Below are 8,043 nucleotides of genomic sequence, written 5' to 3' on the forward strand. Positions count from 1 at the left end.
CTCCCAGGCTGGGGGTGGTCTTGGACCCTGGGTTGGTATCTCCCGGGCTGGGGGTGGTCTTGGACCCTGGATTGGTATCTCCCAGGCTTGGGGTGGTCTTGGACCCTGGGTTGATATCTCCTGGGCTGGGGGTGGTCTTGGACCCTGGGTTGGTATCTCCCGGGCTGGGGGTGGTCTTGGACCCTGGATTGGTATCTCCCAGGCTGGGGGTGGTCTTGGACCCTGGGTTGATATCTCCTGGGCTGGGGGTGGTCTTGGACCCTGGGTTGGTATCTCCAGGGCTGGGGGTGGTCTTGGACCCTGGGTCGGTATCTCCCGGGCTGGGGGTGGTCTTGGACCCTTGGTCGGTACCTCCCGGGCTGGGGGTGGTCTTGGACCCTGGGTCGGTATCTCCCGGGCTCGGGTTGGTCTTGGACCCTGGGTCGGTATCTCCCGGGCTGGGGGTGGTCTTGGACCCTGGGTTGGTATCTCCCGGGCTGGGGGTGGTCTTGGACCCTGGGTTGGTATCTCCCGGGCTGGGGGTGGTCTTGGACCCTGGGTTAGTATCTCCCGGGCTGGGGGTGGTCTTGGACCCTGGGTTGGTATCTCCCGGGCTGGGAGTGGGAATGGTCCCGGGTCGTGGGTTGGTTTGTCCCGGGCTGGGAGTGGGGATGACATTCTCTATGGATCTATAAGCGGACACATCGGGCTGTTCTGTTGTGTCTGAGTTAGCTGTTGTGTTTGGTTCTGTAGATGCTATCAGAGGAACGTTATCTTCAGGTATGTAGTTCAGCCTTGGGCTAGTAGTTGATTGGGTAGTTGCCATTGATTTGAAATTGGAGACTGTCACCCCCCGTGCATAATGACTAGTGGAGGTCTCTGGGCTCTGTGTGCATGTTCGCATTTTCCCGGTGGAAACTTCCATGTTGCCTTGGGATAATTCCACATCAATGCGGACAGGAATGGCAGTGGGTCTGATCCTTTTTACTTTGTCAGAACTCATTCCTGTGTCGTGTGGATTAAGTTTTACTACAGGTCTTGGTTTTAACCTTGCTGGTATTTTGGGATTATGTCCATCACTTCCATCTGTCCTGGGTCTGTGTGGACGCTTCTCTTTGTGGACTTTGTCCGACCCTCTCTTGGCTTTTGGATCAGGTTTGGGATATGGTGGTGCTGTTACATGATCAACATTATGATTGGGGCCTATTGGTGACCGGCCTTGTTTATATTCTGCATCAACTAGTATTTGACGATTTGGTTCGGTGACAGGTTCAATTGATCCTGAATAATATATAGACTTTTTGGTAGATAAAAGGATTAGATCTGGGTTAGCATCCGGATCAGGCGAAATATCTTTACCAATATCAGACTCTAATACACTTCCAGGCTTATGTTTTGGTGTAGAACTTTTTAAATCTTTTTTATGTTGTGGTCCACTGCTTAGTTTAGGACTTTGGTTAGGCTTAGTTCCTTGGTTATTTTGGGGTTTTTTCTTTGTTGAATGGTCAATATCAGGTTTTTCTTTTTTGTGGTCAGATTTTGGCCTTTGGTTTGAGGTCAAATTAGTTGTTGAATGATTCTGATAAATTTTTGGATACTTAGAAGGAGGCTTAGGCTTTGGACGGGAGGCTGGCTGTAAGCCCAGAACAGGCTTGGTGTTGACTGTAGACTTTTTGCCAGAATTAGATAGTGTGTTGGAATCTAGATCAGTGGGAGCCGGCCTTGTGCGTTTCCTTTCCATCTCTTCCTTAGGGAAGGGGATTTTGTCTTTCTTATTATCAGAGGATACTTTTTTTGGAAGTCCCTGTATAGGTTTTGATTGTTGTTTGGGCTTTTGATATACTTTGGCCCTCTGATCTGGTTTCAATTTTAAGAGGGTCTTCACTGTAGTAGTGAAAGGACTTGTGGTGGTGGTCTTGGAACTCAAGATAGTGGGCAAACTGGAGTAAAAGGGTGTCAGAACTTCAAATGCTGAATTAATGCTATTGTAGGAGCTAACCTGTGGCTTCAAGGTGGAAGTGGCTGCACTCCCTGGCTTGGGATTGGCTATATGCTGTCCAGGTCTTCTCATTGAGCTAGCTGCCGATGTGGTCATGAACAACCATTCCTTGGTCTTCAAGACAGTCTCAGTGCCTGGGATCGTCCCTTTTTTGCTTGGTGTCTGGATTCTTAGTCCTGGTTTTGTTTCGGATGTGGACCGGTTTGCTTTAGTTTTGTAGGGAGGAAGCTCCCCTGGCTTGTGAAGTAGACCGGGGCCTTGAGTCGCTGATCCAGATCCAGGTGTCCTAGTCTCAGGTTTATGTTGAGTTATTAGTCCATATCGAGGGGTCTTTGTTTCAGGTGTAACATGATTCCGTATTTCAGATCTAGGTGTCCAGGTCTCAGGTTTACGTTGAGGGACTAGTCCAGATGTAGGTGTCTTAGTCTCAGGTTTACGCTGAGGGACTAGTCCAGATCTAGGTGTCTTAGTCTCAGGTTTACGTTGAGGGACTAGTCCAGATCTAGGTGTCCAGGTCTCAGGTTTACGTTGAGGGACTAGTCCAGATGTAGGTGTCTTAGTCTCAGGTTTACGTTGAGGGACTAGTCCAGATGTAGGTGTCTTAGTCTCAGGTTTACGTTGAGGGACTAGTCCAGATCTAGGTGTCTTAGTCTCAGGTTTACGTTGAGGGACTAGTCCAGATCTAGGTGTCTTAGCCTTAGGTTTACGTTGAGGGACTAGTCCAGATCTAGGTGTCTTAGTCTCAGGTTTACGTTGAGGGACTAGTCCAGATGTAGGTGTCTTAGTCTCAGGTTTACGTTGAGGGACTAGTCCAGATGTAGGTGTCCAGGTCTCAGGTTTAAGTTGAGGGACTAGTCCAGATCTAGGTGTCTTAGTCTCAGGTTTACGTTGAGGGACTAGTCCAGATGTAGGTGTCCAGGTCTCAGGTTTACGTTGAGGGACTAGTACAGATCTAGGTGTCTTAGCCTCAGGTTTACGTTGAGGGACTAGTCCAGATCTAGGTCTCTTAGCCTCAGGTTTACGTTGAGGGACTAGTCCAGATCTAGGTGTCTTAGTCTCAGGTTTACGTTGAGGGACTAGTCCAGATGTAGGTGTCCAGGTCTCAGGTTTAAGTTGAGTGACTAGTCCAGATCTAGGTGTCTTAGTCTCAGGTTTACGTTGAGGGACTAGTCCAGATGTAGGTGTCCAGGTCTCAGGTTTACGTTGAGGGACTAGTCCAGATCTAGGTGTCTTAGTCTCAGGTTTACGTTGAGGGACTAGTCCAGATGTAGGTGTCCAGGTCTCAGGTTTACGTTGAGGGACTAGTACAGATCTAGGTGTCTTAGCCTCAGGTTTACGTTGAGGGACTAGTCCAGATCTAGGTCTCTTAGCCTCAGGTTTACGTTGAGGGACTAGTCCAGATCTAGGTGTCTTAGTCTCAGGTTTACGTTGAGGGACTAGTCCAGATGTAGGTGTCCAGGTCTCAGGTTTAAGTTGAGTGACTAGTCCAGATCTAGGTGTCTTAGTCTCAGGTTTACGTTGAGGGACTAGTCCAGATGTAGGTGTCCAGGTCTCAGGTTTACGTTGAGGGACTAGTCCAGATGTAGGTGTCTTAGTCTCAGGTTTACGCTGAGGGACTAGTCCAGATGTAGGTGTCTTAGTCTCAGGTTTACGTTGAGGGACTAGTCCAGATCTAGGTGTCCAGGTCTCAGGTTTACGTTGAGGGACTAGTACAGATCTAGGTGTCTTAGCCTCAGGTTTATGTTGAGGGACTAGTCCAGATGTAGGTGTCTTAGTCTCAGGTTTACGCTGAGGGACTAGTCCAGATGTAGGTGTCTTAGTCTCAGGTTTATGTTGAGGGACTAGTCCAGATCTAGGTGTCCAAGTCTCAGGTTTACGTTGAGGGACTAGTCCAGATCTAAGTGTCTTATTCTCAGGTTTACGTTGAGGGACTAGTCCAGATCTAGGTGTCCAGGTCTCAGGGTTACGTTGAGGGACTAGTCCAGATCTAGGTGTCCAAGTCTCAGGTTTACGTTGAGGGACTAGTCCAGATTTAGGTGTTTTAGTCTCAGGTTTACGTTGAGGGACTAGTCCAGATCTAGGTGTCTTAGCCTGAGGTGTACGTTGAGGGACTAGCTCAGATCTAGGTGTCTTGCTGTCTTTCTGTCTTCTCAGCCCTGTATTATCATGCTCTTTTTCCTCCTTCAGCTTCTCTCCAGCCCCCTCTCCTCCACTCATTGTTGTATACTCATCCTTCTTCCTCCCAGTGACGTCATCTAGCTTTGGTTTGTCATAGTTTCTCTCCCGTCCCGTTTCTTTCTCTTGGCGGTGTGGCGGTGTGTTGGTCACGGTACGGTCCTCTCTCGGCCGCGCCTCATCCCTCTCCCAGACCTTGCCCGAAGGCTTTCCTTCTTTCTGCATCTCATTTGGATCGCTCCACAGATGCCCACCATTCCCTTCAGTCCCCATTTCCTCCCTGTCTTTGTCATCATCCCTCCTCATATTCTTCAGCTTTTCCTTTCCTTGGACGGATTCTTCCTCTTTCTCGGTTTCTACCTCTTTTCTTCTGTCTTTCTCTTTGCCAACTATCTTTCCCCTCACCTCATCCTCTCTGCTGCCAGCTGGGGCGCTTATCTCTCTAAATGTACTCCGGTCGACAGCCTGTCCTGTCTGTCTGCTGTTATATACACCTTTAATTCCCTTGTCTCCTTCCTCACTTCCTTCTTTCTCTCTCTCTTTCTTAACGACTTTATCTTTCTCTCGCTGGTCTACTATTTTCTCTCTGCCTCTGTCCTCCAATACCTTTTCCCAGCCTGGGTCTGTGTTTCCAGACACCCAATCTTTCACCTTGTCCATTCCCCAATCTTCCCTTGTCCTATTCCTTGTCTCTGAAACTCTCGCCAAGCTCTGCTGTGGGTGGTTATCCTTACCCCTCTCTCGATCCCTCGGTCTTGCCTCCTCTCCTCTCTCATTCAGGTTCCCTGTACAATCCCCACAGCTCCTTCTGAGCTGGTCCACAGTGTCCTTCAGCCTCTGGATCTCCTGCACAATCTCGTCCAGATCCTTCAGCTGTTTGGGGAGCTGAACAGTGAGGGGCGGCAGGTGAACCCAGTAGGTGCACGTGTCCTGGTCCTGTCCACAGGTGCCCGCGGGGGTCAGAGTCACAGCACAGGGGCCTTCGGCTCCCATTGTCCAGTGGAGGGCTGCCGGCTCTTCGTCCCAGCCTGCCCTGGTCTGTGGCAGGTAGGACACAAGAGTGAAACAGTATATGCAGAGTGCTGCTGTTGTTCGCCTCATCATGTCTGCAGTACGCAGACCAATATAAGAAATGGATAGGGAGCGACAGAGGGACAGGAGCGTAGAGAGATGAAGAGGGTGGGTGGGGAGGGGGTGCTGAGAGTGTGGGAGGATGCAGAAAAAAGAAAACACCCACCTCTGTTTGTGAGAGTCTGTGATAGTACGAAGGAAGGGAGGGGAAGCAGAGAGAGAAAGAAGTGGGGAAATAGAGAGGGGTGTGGAGACATGATAAAACTGCGTCAGGGATGAAAGTCAAGCGACTTTAAATTGGACCATCAAATCTGTTAAAAACAAGTAGTAGTTTGATATATATTTATTTATTTATTTCAGGTACGACACAAGATTTAATATTTAAACAAGATGTGGCATATATTTTAAACGTATCTAATTCCTACAAATACTCTAGTATTCATCAGATTAATCAAAGAGCATAATGGTGTAATACGTTCTCATTCCATGATGTCATATTAAACCCATATTATAGCTCATTGTTAATCACGTCTGTTTGCAGTATGTGACAGTGCTTTGGCAGGCCCATCCCACGTTTCCTGTCAATAAGCTGCAGACATATGAGCATCAGATGCGATGGGTCAAAATATGCATTGGAAGCACAATATTGTCGCCTTGGTGAGGAGCCAAGGGTTTGTTGTGGTTTTCTCTTGGGAGATATGAATATAATGGTCCTTTATACATTGTGGGGGTGGTCGTTGTTCTGCTTGTAGATAGAGACACCGTGAGGAAGCATGATCATCTGTAGTGACTCTGCCACTCAGATTCAACAGCAAGTCTGATCTCATTTTCCATCTTATTAAACATACTTTTCAGGGACTGTTAAAACCCACATTTGCCGTGACCAAAATAGTAGCTCTCTCATCTTTAAATGTCACTTTGCCAGACTTTGGAAGTCAAGAGACCAGCCTGCGAAATGACGCACTGTATGGTTAGGTCTAAGGTGGATTGTTCAAGATAAACCATGCATTGCATAAAAACCAAAGACTCATCAAGGTTATAATTAAGTGCTGAATGACAGACATTGATTTATTTCATTGTTTGAATGTCTGTCTCCACATAACAAAGGAAAACAAGGATAGAATAGAATAATAAATTCATAATGAATTGCAAAAATGTCAGCTGTAGATATACAAAGTTTGTAAGAACTAATATTTTGATCGCATCTACCCCACTCAGAGCAAATCCAAGTGCAGAGATCCTGTTGCTTACAATACATAAGGTGGCTCTGTATAAGTTCACATCTGTTTATATCTGTAACAGCAGTCGTAGTTTGGTGTTGCGCCACACTGTTCCAGCAGCGATCCGCTTTGACGTTGGCCAACTGTTGCCAGGGACGGGAAATAACCCAGGCGCTCACCTGCCATCGGGAAATAGTGTGAGAGAAATGTTTACACCCACAAGAGACTTGTGTCAAAAAGCTAGGCCACGGTGATTGATTATTACCGAAGAACATCTCCACTAAGTATAATCTCCAAGGCATTAGCCGGTCCGCCACAACAACACACCCTCCGACAGAGTGTTCTGCTGAGGTCATGGGTACGTGAAGTGCCCTTCAGAGCTCCACATAACCACGGCCGTTGAAAGGTGGATGGCAGCAGACTCTGAGCTGGCGTTTTACGATCCGTTCCACTGCATTGTGAGAGGAGCGCACTGTGTTGCATTTGATAATGTCATCTCCAATGTCCATTTATGGGCAACTACTTTTTTTGAAGTCCTCTTGTGAAACAATGTTTTGAATAAGTGCAGTAGGCTACCCCGGCCCACTAGCTACCAAGGCTTGTGTAAACACGCAACGCTTTTTCCATGGCGGGTTGAACAAACATCTGAGCATCAGTCTGACTGTCTGGGCTCTCCGCCGCCCGCCCCCCGTCTCCATGCATCAAGTAGCGCGGCCCTCTTCTCCTCCTCGAGTCTGGGAAGAGCATGGATGTCCCGTTCCCTGGTGGACCAGAGTCAGCACATGTGCTATAGCATCGCTAACACACAGAGCTGCATAAGACAGGCTAAAAGGGTTATTATCGGAATCAGAATTCTGATAATAAATATCATAGTTCTTACAGGGGGAGATGTATTTCTTTAGTAGTTGAATTAATAGACTTAATCCCACACAGACATACATGCATACAAATGCCATCTACATTTCATAAACCCATATTTTGGCCATTAGTTTAATATTTTTCTGTAGTTAATTAGACGATACACATATCTAACACATCAAATCTATCAAACGGAGAGGGACCAAGTGTCCCTCACATCTGGATGGAATTTGAGATGGTCATCAGCAGAAAACATGAGGTCCAGTTTCTCTTCCAAAAGACTGGAGTTCATTAACAATTTGTTGCTCGATAATTCTTGACACACAATTTGGTCAAGGATGGAGAATAATTAAATGATTTGTTAGTTTTAGTCACCTTGGGCCCTTGGAATGGCATGGAACAGGACCTGTCATCACAAGGGGGCTTTGCCCCCTCAGTTGTATTTTTTTGCCCCCTCTGTTTAAGCTAATGTATCTATAGAAAGATAGCAAAACAACAGTTAGTGGCGGAGATACATTTGACTATCGCTTAGGCTGTCACCAAAAATGGTGATAAATAACGAAAATGTTTAGCACTCTGCTAGTGCTAGGAGCTTTGATTTATAGCCTAATTATTTTTGGATTTTGAAACTGTAGCCTTATGCTGTTGGTATTTAGCCTTTCTGAGGCTATGCATGGTCGATCCACCAATTATATTTTATGAAAAATAATGCTCCCTCTCAAAATGAAGTCACTCAATCCT

Source organism: Pollachius pollachius (genome assembly GCF_949987615.1).
Source record: "Pollachius pollachius genome assembly, chromosome: 9".
NCBI lineage: Eukaryota > Metazoa > Chordata > Actinopteri > Gadiformes > Gadidae > Pollachius > Pollachius pollachius.